Source organism: Pteropus medius, unplaced genomic scaffold (assembly GCF_902729225.1).
Source record: "Pteropus medius unplaced genomic scaffold, Ma_sr-lr_union100, whole genome shotgun sequence".
In the NCBI taxonomy this organism is placed as follows: Eukaryota; Metazoa; Chordata; class Mammalia; order Chiroptera; family Pteropodidae; genus Pteropus; species Pteropus medius.
This window is the reverse complement of record NW_024352786.1, coordinates 8,523,513-8,536,431: the sequence shown is the minus strand read 5'-3', so window position 1 is coordinate 8,536,431 and position 12,919 is coordinate 8,523,513. Positions and strand designations below refer to the sequence as shown.

Below are 12,919 nucleotides of genomic sequence, written 5' to 3'. Positions count from 1 at the left end.
AGTCTTTAATCAATTGTCACTTTAACTGTTAGAAAGAGCTAAGAGTAATAAGGCAAGTGTAATAGTAAGATTAAATTAATGTCTTACAATTTTCAATGGAGTAAGAACCATGAAGTTTGAAAAGTATTGTATATACAGACTTTTTATATATAGAAATTTACATGTAAATTTCAAAAAAAAAAGTAGAGTCACAAGTGTCTAGAATATCAAGATGTGTCTCTCTGTATTCTTTCTTCCCTGAAAAAGAAAAAATATAAGTAGTTTGCCTCAAATAGTATGAATTTATTATGGTTAATATGGACTAGAAATATGAGATCATACCATTCGTTCTTGGGAAGACATGCAGACAGATGGCCATGCACAACACAAGGATTCAGTTAAATGTAAGAAACTATTCTATAGCCCTCTGCTTATTTTTTTTCCAAAATTCAGATCTTAAGATTCTTTTTGATGGAGTGCCATTGTTTCAAAGAGGAGGTAATATAACAAAGCCAAGACTAATTAAAAGCAAGGGCTTTGGCATCAGAAAGGAGAGGCTTCCAGTGTCAGTCCTTTCTCTGACCAGCTGTGTCACCTTGGTTAGTTTTCTTATTTCTCTAAGCCTAATTGTTTTCATCTAAAAGTCGGGCTCACTAATTATATTCATCTCATTGGCTAGTTGCGAGGAGGGAGTACATGTGACAATGCATTTAAAAGCATGTAACATAACGTTTATTAAACTTGGAAAATTCTTCAATATTATAACGATTTGAGTCTTTGCCTATTAAATAACCCTTGTGTATAAAACACATGCAGAATAGTCTATGTATGTGTGGTTCATCCAGTAGGATCAGGCTGGTCTGAGGCCTGATTTTGTAAGGAACTGTAAACAACTCAAAGAATTAGGGCCATAGACAGCCAGCATAGGGACCAATTTCCCTATGGCCTTGCAGCTTAAAGTAGGAACAACTAGAGCTCTGGAGCAGCTCAGGTAGTCACATCAGGCACAGGAAGAAAGCTTTTCAGATTCAGTGCTCTCCAAGGAGGTCCGCTAGAGCAGAGACTTATGAGGGGAAGCTGGTGATTGGGAGATGGATGGGATAGCTTAATCTAGATATAGGCCAGCAGGTGGGGGCATATGAGGAAAAGGGTGTTGAGAGTTGCCACAGGCTAGAACCTCTGGGTATTAGGACTCTCCCAAAGTTTCTGTGCAGCTAGAAGACCCTTCTGGGCAAATGGCAGAATGAATTCCAATCAGAAACACAATGTATTTTATCTTGCCTATCTCAAATAAGAAGAGATGGCATAATCTTGGAGCAGAGTCACTCAGGTTGGGGTTATCTCTTTTCTTCTTTTCCTCCTCCTCCTCCTTCTTCTTCTTCTTTATTATTATTATTATTATTATTTATTATTATTATTTATCTATCTTCAAGATAATGTCTGGCACTAGGAAAGTTTCTGACACAGAATATTCAGAAATTATAACATTGTTTGAATGGATTAACTCTTTCTCCAGCTTTTCTGTTACTGAGTGAATAGAATCAGAGGTATCATTTTAACTTTCAGTTTCCTTAATGGCAAAAATGAGACCAACGATAGTTTCTATGTTGAAATCTTCCTTTGATTTAATGATATTATGAGATAATACATGTGAATTCTCTTTGTGAACTCTAAGTTGCTATCAGATATTAGAATGAAAAGTAAGAGCTGTTTCCATATTGTTATTGCTCAAGTAATTTCAGGCACTAAGATTTTAGTGTTAATCTTCTCAGTTTTCTCAGTGACACTTTCCTAATCAATATAATGTAACTTTTAAATATAAGCATTTTCCCTATGTACTTCAGCAAATATAATTTCTTTGTGAAAAAAAAATATGGCTCATGAAATTGTATTCTTACTGAACTGAGTCACATGCAAAAAAGTATACTGCCTCTTGGTTGGCCTAATCCAGTTTTATAAATTCATCCTTTTATTCACACTCTTCTATCTACAGGTCACAAAGAAGATAGTATAACTTATTGATGCATCTATGATAGAGTTGACCAATTGCTATAACAAACAACACCAAAATTGTGTGGCTTCACATAATAAAACATATTTTTCTCTCTTAAAACATTCCAGCATGGATGTTCCCAGTCAAATTGTTTTCCTGGTGGCTCTCTTCCAGGTGATGCTTCAAGGACCAAGGCTTCTTTCATAGTGTGGCTCTGCTATCCCCTAAAGCCTTGGAGTCATCTCCAAGGAAACAGAGACAGCACAGGAGATTGCTGGTGAGAGGGTTTATGGGCTAGGCCTTGGGTGACATACATCAGTCCATCCATATGCCATTGGTTAAAACTTGGTCATGTGGTCCCACCTAACATGGACATGAGCCTTGGCAATGTGGTCTAGCAGCTTGTTCAAGAGAAAAAGCAAAAGGGGTATATCTGTCTCTGCGATGGGGGTATTCCTAAATTTCTATATGTATATTTTATGAATATTATGATTGCATTTCTGTATAATGATAATTCAAAAAGTGTGACAAAAAGTAAATGATCACATACTCTCTGAATCCCCTTTTTGTGTTGTATGTGTGACATAAAAACCTGGCCAAACAGTGTTTTAGTACACAAAAATTTCTTTCAGAAAAGTTTTTCTTAGCATTTCCTTAATATTTTATTATTCATTATATATATTCATATTTATCTATTATTTTTATTGAGAAAGCTTTATTGAATGAAAAAAATATTTTTTCACATAATTTTAAAAAACTGAATAACTTTTCTTAAAATTTCCTAAGATATATTTCTTCAATGTAAAACATAATCTTGAAAATTATCACTCCTTAAAAATGATTTGCAATAAAGGTACTTTTCAATTTCAAGTCAAGTATTAAGTGCAAATACTACAATTCATCATTTGGTAAACTAACTTTACAGAATCTTAGATGCCAAAATTAGCCTGAAGATTAGGATAACATGTTTCTATGGGCACACTACACCTTAGGAGATATTCTAAGAAGTTATTTGAATGAAAATAATCAGGTTATAAATTATGATTATTTGTGCAAATTTTGTTTATAAAATAACTCCATTATACTCAACTCTTTGCATACTCAGAAATGCACTCATCCTCAATAAGCTTACTGTTAAAGCACCTCTAACTGTACCAAATAAAGATGAGATGTAAATATGTAAATATGCTTAGCCTTGGAAGAGATTTAGAAAAAAATATTATCAGAGTTCAGAGAAAGCACATAGCTTACTCCTGGTTGGAAATTAGGATCTGTTTCAAAAAAGAAATGGCATTTCGATTAGTTCTTGAACTTGATGACAAAAATGAAGAAAAAAAATTTTTTTTTTACTAGAGGAATAATTTGCCATAGGAACATGTGAATTTAGAGAGGAAAAAAGGTAAGCTGGCATAAAAGAAACTATGCTGCTAAATGTGTCCCCCACATAGAGAGCATAGAGAAGATTATGGGCTAATAGGCTAAGGAAAGTAGATAGAAGTGGATAAGACTGAAATCATTGGCAAAATCACTGTAGAATTAATTGAATGAAAAAAGTTTTGCATTTCTGCCACAAAACATTTTAGGATAGAGAGAGATAGAGATAGAGATGATAGAGATGTTGGGCAGAGGCAGAGGTGAGAGAGAGAGAGAGAGAGAGAGAGAGAGAGAAACATAAATATTGAGCACCTTCCTACTGAGTTTGAGCTTCCTAGTGTTCACCATAATTCCTTCTATATTGTCCAGTATTTGTTACAGTTTTGGTCCCTTTAGGTTTTGAACTTAATGGGCCCTATTTTATATCACTGTACTCTTAAAAAAAGCAGGAATGTTATTTATTTGAAAATATGACCAATATAGCAATCTCAAGTTGATTAGCTGGAAAGGAAGATGGGGAAAAACTTTAGAAAGCTTTGATAATTAAAAAAAATTAAGTGAGATTAAAGATCCATAAACCTTTAAAAGTGAATTAATTATTCACAATAAACAATTTTAACTTTTTTTTCATAAAATCTTGGTTTTCCAAGGATAGATTATCTGTGTTTTAGCTCTATGAGTATTTGTGTATTTTATTAGCACTTTAGAAGAGAATATGATACATGGAATAACAGTGTTATTTACTGTGAAAATAAACGTGTTAACATAAAGAAGGCCATATACCGTGTCATCCCCAGACCTGAGACTGTGCCTAACGCATAAGAGCTACTGAATATTTATTTGTCTGATGAACAAATAATGTTTAATCTGAATCAAAAGTACATCTAAGTTCAATTCTTATTTTGTTTTCTAGAAGTATGAATAAATATTTATGAAATTAAACTTTTCTGAACATTTGGAATTTCAATGTTACCCTTCTTGTATTGTGAAAAGCTTTTAAAAGAAAATGGATATTTGAAGTTTCAAGCTAAAAAGTTGGATTTCTTTGTTGCCAGTCTTTACTTGCTTTTATTCTTTAAAATTTTACTGGCTTCAAAAGAAGCAAATATATACATGAAACTGGATGCCTAAAAGGTCAAGAAGAACACACAACTAATAAATACCCGTCCATCTTCAGTTCATGTTCACTTCTCTTCTGCCCAACCCCCAGCTCCTAAGGCAGACATATAGTACTAATTTTCAAGATTAGATTAATGCTCAATGTTTTTAATAATCTGTATAAATATAAAGACAAGAAAACAACCCAGGAAACTTTCCTCTTTTATGTTGTATCATTCCCAATGAGCTTAGTCAAGTTAAATGTTCACGTTACAGAGCAGAAGAGAAGAAACGTTGTTTATTTTCAATAAGTTGAAAAATAAGGTTTCCTTTCTTGCTGTGAAGGACATTCACATACTTCTAACTTTTCCTTGAATAAAAAAGTATAATTTTTGCAAGTAGGTGCTATGTGCGCACATATAGCAGTTATGTTTCACTGTTACAGTTCACCTTTTATGTATCTTTTAAGTATAATTGGAAAGTAATGTCATAAATATAGACTAAAAATACTTAATACCAATATGACTCATCCATTGTCTAAGCTGGAAGCAAAAGAGCAAATAAACTCTTTTTTGTTAAATATCTGATTTTTAATATAGACGGACCCCCTCGATATTCATAAGATCATGACAATAATTAATGAATGGATTTTTTCCATCTTTATTATATTTTTAAATCAAAGTGTAGTAGTACTTTTCTATACGGTATTTAAATAAAACGAACAATTAAATGACAAATGATTTGCAAAGTAGACTTCATAAACAACTTGCAAATAAGTACATCTAACACCATCTTATACAGAATATCTAGAGATATTTTTTGTTCTCAGTGGAAATTATAATGAATAATTTATTATTTACAATTAATAGTTAATATTTATAATAAAATTAAAAGTAATCTTATTATCAATCACTGTGAATTAAAAAAAATACCTTTGAAAGGGTTCTTCAAAGAAATTGAGAAGCAAGCAGAAATTGAAATGGTTTTCTATAATTGAAATTATTGTTGAACTGTCTCAAGGAAAACGTGTTCAGTCAATATAAGCCCTGCCTGATCCAAAACCCTTTTTAATAAACTCTTTCAACCACTGTAAAACTATTTTATTTAAGATGAAATACTTGCATTATTGTCATATGAATGTCTTGGTTTATGAATTACATACTAAGATTCTGGAATAACTGGAGTTATGGAGAAATAGTGGGACAATTCAGTAATAATACAACTTTTAGAGGAGTGAGATTTTTCCACAGAAATTTTTTTTATCTAACTCAAACTTCATGAAAAAATGTAAAGCACCTATTTTTATATTCAAATAAATTAAACTTAGCTTTATTATGAAAATTCTGCTGCTCTTTTATGATGACTGGTAACAACACATGCTAAGATCGAGTTTGGAATTCAGTGCTTGCAAATTTCCTTTTGAAATCCGCACTTTTATTCCAGAAGAGGGCACCAGGCATAATTTCCAAACCAGTAGTCTTTTTTCTCCTGCCTGCCTTTGGTTCCCTTAAGTCATGCAGGGGCTCCCTCTGCTGTCCTTTTACACCAGAGAACGGAAAGATTGCATTGACCTCAAACCTCACAGATTTTGTGCAGTTATATTCTAAAGATTATTGAATGATGTTGTAGTTGAAGATCTATTGAACTTCCTTACCCACAGGATTACAAGAAAAGATAGCGAACAAGATGAGAAAGGCTTAGTTAAATACTTCTGTAAATGAATGCCAATGAGTGTTTCTTCTACAATGAATTGATAGGCAAACAGAAAACTGAAATGGTACTTGCATATTATATAGTGAGAGAAGAAAGACATAAACACTGATCTTTGATTAATTGAGATGAATTAAAACATCAAAATAATTGTAAATGTCTGTGAGTGCACTAATGTGTATATGTGTATATGTCTATGTGTACATGTGTGTATGTGTGTGCATATGTGTGTCCGTGTGTGCTTGGTGGAGGCGAGAGGAAAAGTGAAAAGACACACTATATACTTGACCTTAGAACTACTTTTGATCCGATTTATTTTTAACTATAGTTTTTTGATTTGTATTTTCATTTTAAATAAAGTTAGAAAATAGATTTTAGCAAACTTTTAGCTTGTCCATTTATCTAACAGAAACAAATAAATGAGATCGTGTGTTTCCACACATGCAAACAAGGTATATATTGAGACAATTATCTTTTTGGGGGGATTTTTTTTAACATTATTTATTTGTTTGTTTGTTTTAATGCCTACAACATCTGGTCTTCCTAGGTGGTCTCCCATCCAAGTGCTAACCACGCCCGACCCTGCTTAGCTTCCGAGATCAGATGAGATCGGGCACGTTCAGGGTAGCATGGCCATAGATGAGACAATTATCTTGATAATTATTTTTTCTAAAATCACTTTCAAACTAAATAGCAGGGTAATTGCTAATAAATGTCTTTCTTAGCCTGCTATGTAATGCTACATACTGAATACTGTTCAACATCTGTAGAAAAGCAACTAACAAATTGGTGAAATAACATTGATTTTAATTTCAAATAAGTATTTTAATTCTTTAATTTCCTACCTGAATTTGCCTTAATTTTATGTATTAAGTGAAATCGTAGCTCAAGCAAAACACAAGCCACAGTTTCAAACAAAATCATGGAAATTCTTGGAATGTTAAAATTTATCAGCTCCTTTTTAGTAATGAATCTGAATAAGTGGAATATTTGAGCTTTAATATCACAATAATAAAAGAGCTCTTTAATAAAAAAAAGGTCAAATGAGTTTTCTAATTGTTAATAACAGATAATCATTATCTATGGCTAAATGGATAATGAGGAAGAAAGAGAAATGATGTTTTGCAAAATAATAAAAAACAAATATGTTCAGTTCTGTTGAGCTACTCCAACCTCTATTAACAGTGGGATTTTTGTGTGGTGAAAAACATTGTTTTAAGGATTTTTTGGTACTATTTCTCTTGTGGGGCATGGAATAACATGTGCAATGTTTTCTGGGTACATCAAGCTGCTATCTCAAGTATAGGCGTTCTTTGCACCACTGACGCTATTGTATTTGTGCAGTGGTTCTGGGATCAAAATTTGGGAAAAATTACAATGTATTTGTTTCATTTTTACAATCATATAAACCTGTCAGTTCATAGTCAGAGAATATTTCCAAACAAACACAATGAGAACATAATGCAACAGGGACCGGAATTACAATGTAGGGAGTTAACTTTTTACTTGTTAGTCCATTTGCCTCGTGATTGTTCCGAGTTTTGGGAACTGGTTGGAGTGAAGCAGGTAAAATGCTAAACTTTAATAAGTGATGCAATTTTAGGTGTAACAGAAATATATCCTCAATAATGTTTTAGAATAAATTTTTGCTTGCAGTATATTTCAAAAGATAAGTTTTGCTTTCCTAATTTGGAATAATTTTACCTAGAAAATCATATTTTTGAAAATTGATCTTTTTTATTTTCCACATAGTTTAGTTCCAAAGCACTGTGGAAAATTTAGATCCTTATCTCACCTTTAACATTTCCCTAGTTGATCTTAGAATTGATAGGAAGGCTTTCTCACTTTGGTTGTTTAATTTTTATCTTCTGTCCTTACCATTGCTTGCCACTAAAAACCACTCATGATGCCATGTTGAAGAAACACAAAGCCCATGCCAAACTAAATATTTTATCTAATATTATGACAAAAATCACATTTTATTCAGTAATAAGAAAACCCATCTCTTTATTTAAAGTCCAATACAAGACTACTCTAGAAAAAAATCAATCCAATAGGTATAAAGGATTTTTAGATGTTATCATACTAAAAAGTTTGACCAGACATACTTATCATAAAGGTAAGATTTGGCATGTCTATGTGTATGTAATTTTTTTCCTTTAGAATTACTAAAAAAAAATGACTCGGAGTCACACAGCAGCCTTCTTTGCTGTAACTAATCCCTCCAGATCCGGCTGAGCTGTTCAGGCCGTACTTCCTGCCTGAACCCGCCTATGAGAAATGAAGACAGAACAAAAACAAAATAAAAATTCGGCAAAGATCCTTTTCATTATTTTTTAGGAATTCCAAAACTTGTTGTCAAATTATTTGAACTTCAAAGTGGCACCCTGTCTCTCTGTCATTGTCCGTGTATAAAACCCTGTTCATTCATTGTCTTCATAAAGGAGAATCTAGAGTTTTTTGAGGAGATTTTCAAGTAACCACTGCATATTCCAGCAATAAGAAGGCACAGCAGGTTTGTAGAACTGGATCAAATCAAACTCCTTCTCCTTGGAATAAGAGTGACTTACAAAAATACCATGAAATTTCAGGGTGTATATATATAAATAGGAAATCCTATAAAATAATCTGCTTAAAACACAATGTTTTTAGGAAATCCTATAAAATAATCTGCTTAAAACACAATGTTTTTTTCTTCCCTAATTTTTAAAGATAAGAGGAATGAGGACTATATAGATAACTTATGTGGATCAAAGTGGGTTGGTTTAGTAATCAGTTGTAAGGTTTTATTTGAATCTTTTACAAAAAGAATTTAAGTTAAGTCTTGTTTGGTCTCTGTTTTGCAACTCTAAGCTCTGTGTTATTTATAATATTTTAACAGGGATTAGTTGAAGGGAGGTAAAGTGATAAACTTCCACATTTAAACAGCTTTTCTGGCAAATTTTAGTTAAAATATCACAGACTCTATTTACAGAGACGGAATGCACTGATAGAGTGACAGTCTGTCAGGGACTCACAGTCTGATCTCTTTTGAATATTTGTCCGTAGGACACATTTCACAATAGAAAAACTTCTAGATACTGGACACCTGTGGCCTAACCTAATTTTCCTAGTTCTTACATAGGTCTCCATGGTATAAGAAAGTTTAGAAATTTGGACTAAAATATGTTCAAAGATTATATGACTCCACCATTTAATAACTCTAAATCATCTGGAAAATATTATCAGCCAATATATTCTTCGGGGAATGTTACCTTTGAGGACTATCCTTTTAGAGAGGTGGACTGAAGAACTTACCTCTTTACTATACTTTGATTTTCAGTTCTATAACAAATACATTTTGCATGAAATAAACTTATTCTACATACACTTTTCTCCTTCTAAGATGACTTTTTTTAATGCAAGTTTCTGAGTCATTGAGTTTTTATTTTAATTCTTTACTGTAGCTCTATTTAGCTCTATTAAATGCAATTTCTAGTGTACATTTAAGTCTTATTTTCCTACTTTAGGAAACTGAGCTTGTCGTGTTGGAATTCTTTCTGTGAGTAGTTTGGCCTGGGTGGTTTTGTTCCCATAGAAGAATGTAATCTGTTGCTGAACTGATAGACTCTGATCTATGAGAATAGCATATGCAGTTATGTAGTTTATGAGTGTGCCGAGATCACATAATCATGTAGGACTCTGCATACTATCCACTGGCTATCTATATATCTATATACATGTCTTTTAGAATATCTGTCAATTGTGCTCCATCCAGACACTAACCAAGCCATCTTTATATTATTTTTACTCAACGTTGCTCCACAAATAACTTGGTATAATTGATAACAAATATGGACATTTTGAGAATATATAAAAATATATATCAGTGTTTCAAGGACTAAGGACAAAAAGGAAAATCAGAGTAACATCCTGGAGATGAACGGCTATATCTGGGCTTAGCACATAAAATGTACTCAATAATTATTTGTTGAAAAAATGAATAGGAAAATTATGTGTAAGGGTAAGATTAAAAGGCAAACATGCAGTTTGTCTCTTGTTTTCTGAGTAGCCAGCACAATACAAAATGATAAAACTAATAGAATCAGACATTTTTCAAAGTTTTTCTTGTCTAGATGAGAAGTGTGGTAACTGAGGGAAGAATATGAAGTGAGTTGTTCGGCCTTGTTCATGGGGTATATTTTCTCTTTTTTCTAAGAAGCTGCATTCATATTACTCTCTAGATTTCAAAAGAGAGAAGATAGCTATTATGGGAAATGGAAAAAGTATCATTTTATATCAGCTTTCTAATGTCCCAGTTTGTCAAATTATGTGCCAGCTGTAAAATTTGTAATAACTTCTTAAATTTAAATATTCATAATCTGGAAATATTTATTTTCTGCATAGAAAAAAAGAAATAGAAAATACCAGACTTACATGCCACTTTAGATCAATGTAAGAATTGTCATAGTAAGTTTACTAGCCCAACATACTTCCAGTGAGAGTTTTGTTGTTTAGGGCAAAGGATATTTATCCTTTTTAACAGCAACCTCAAAATTAGAGATAGAAAAAGATACTCTAGTTTCTGTGACTAACCTTTAATTATTCTGTTACCTGTAAATTCATATAAACATTTATATTTTTATTTTTAGGAAAGATATTTTCAAACATATTAGTCTTATAAGCCCTAGAATAGGATTGAAATATTTTCATTTATGCATATGTACTCATAACACATACACATAACACAATATAGATGGAGTATGTCTCTGGGCTTTTATATATTCATATAATATTAAGTCTCTTTGCATATCTAGGGTAACTGGACATACATCTGCATGTATGAGCATGATTTCACAGGTCTATACTCTCGCAGGCATACCCACACACTTTCCCAATTGTCGTCTTCAGCCTTGCACATTACTATTTCCCATACTTCATGGCCTCAGGCATAAACATAATTTTCCTCTCATGTTTCTTGGTTTACTTTTCATCAGATAAGCACAATCCTATAACCATGACCTGCTGTCTTGCCCTGACTTCCTTTGCCAACCAAGGGAATTGTGATGGCCTGAGATCCTTGTAGGAGGATCGTATCATCTATCAATGGTAAAGTTTGGGACTTGTACAGGCAGAACTGAGACCTCTGAGTGATCCAGCAAGTATCTGGAGCCAGCAGGTGTTACTCTGAATGTTTTAAGCTTAATGACCTCCCTTTCCATGTAAAGATTATAATGTTTCGTTTCTCAGTAAACTTAAATGAAAACCTACTACTTGAGAAAGAATATATTTTCTCCTGGGAAAACAGATCAATCCCAGTTCTCTAGTTTCTATACTTAGAGTAAGTGCATTTTTCTCATGCTTTATTCCAAAGGCAACCCTTTACACAAATAAGTTTAGATGCTTGCTAAAATTCAACAGCACAGCCTGAGCCTGTAAGAACATTAACAAGTTAAGGTTTTCACACAGAGATCATGTGTATATTTTTCATGCATTATATTAAATTAATAATTGAGAAATACAGTTGAAAATATATATACCATTGGCAACCACAATGTCTATTTTATAGATCATGTGGCTGGGCTGAAAGCTGTTGCATGTAAAGAATGTCCAGCTCCAACTTTCTATTCTGAACACCATGACCGTGTGAATGATCATATATTTACAGCAAAAAATAAGACAAATCAAAAGGATAAATTCAACTTTTGCCAGGGAAGAAAGATCTGACGTATAACTTTTACACTATGGACTAGAAAAAAAAATGCCTTAACTATTGGCATTACTCGTGTTTAAAATCTTACTCACTAGTAGGATATCTCTTTCCTTGGAGTTAATTGTTCAGGACGCTGCTCTATACTCCTTTCTTTAAGTATCCCCATTTTTATTATGAATCTCTAGTATGAAAACCCCACTGCTCCTTAAATTTTCTGCCTTTTATGCTAAAATGTCTTTCATATGATAATTATCAATAATTACAGCAATCACCATAGGGAAACTATTTCAACATCAATTTCTTTAGCATCAGAGTCTCAAAAAGAGTTAGATACTTTGTTTTTATGCATCATACCCCAAAGAGTAGCAAACCAGGGAAAGGTCACAGAAATTTGATCCATGTGTTGTTCACATTATTAGCTTTTAGAATTATGTAGTAAAACACCCTGATTGGATTCCAAATATACAGCATATTTATACAAACTTATTGTGTTTTTTTTCCAGGCTGTGCTTACCACTTCTTTCTTTTCTTGCCTGACAATATGTTGCCATGCTATAAAAGCCCTAATGCCCATTTTCAACGATTAACTGTACATCAGCATTACCACCACAAATCCACAAGTTTCACATCAAGCATTAAATGGGATGAATATTGATCTGTTAAAGAGGATTTATTTATTTCTAGCTCTATCCAAAGATCAACTGCTAGCAGCTTTTGGGGGATCTGTGAAGCTCTCACAGCACAAAGCTACTGCATACATGACACTGGACTTGACATTTCAGTTCTGGAAGAAAACCAAACAGTAAATTCAGTGCAATAATCCTAGATAAATGAGATGATCACTGGAAAAGCTGAGATAGTTAAGTGGTCTATCAGAGAAGTCCAACGGATGGTATTGAACAGTTGCTACATAGAATCCTCACTCATGTCAATATGGTCCAAACACCATCATATCAGATGCCAATATAATCACATTAAAACAAACTCTACCTCCTGCTTTGATTTCTCTGCCTGTGTATTTTGCTAGATTTACAAATGATGATAAATAATGTACAATGTGACAAAAGCTGTAG

The 12,919-nt window shown here is 32.8% G+C and overlaps 1 long non-coding RNA gene and 1 pseudogene across 6 annotated transcripts in view; one reads left to right on the top strand and one right to left on the bottom strand.

Moving 5' to 3' along the window:
* Window positions 1-12,919, top strand: part of LOC120591127 (uncharacterized) — a 143,796-nt gene that overhangs the window by 52,555 nt on the left and 78,322 nt on the right. For 2 of the 6 annotated variants that reach the window (XR_005649835.1, XR_005649837.1), the window contains one exon: window positions 2,147-2,249. The exons of the other annotated variants lie outside the window; for them this stretch is intronic. This is a non-coding gene — a long non-coding RNA (uncharacterized LOC120591127). The remainder of the gene's footprint in view (window positions 1-2,146; window positions 2,250-12,919) is intronic. 6 annotated transcript variants of the gene reach the window in all.
* On the bottom strand, window positions 6,677-6,795 carry LOC120591287 (uncharacterized; annotated as a pseudogene).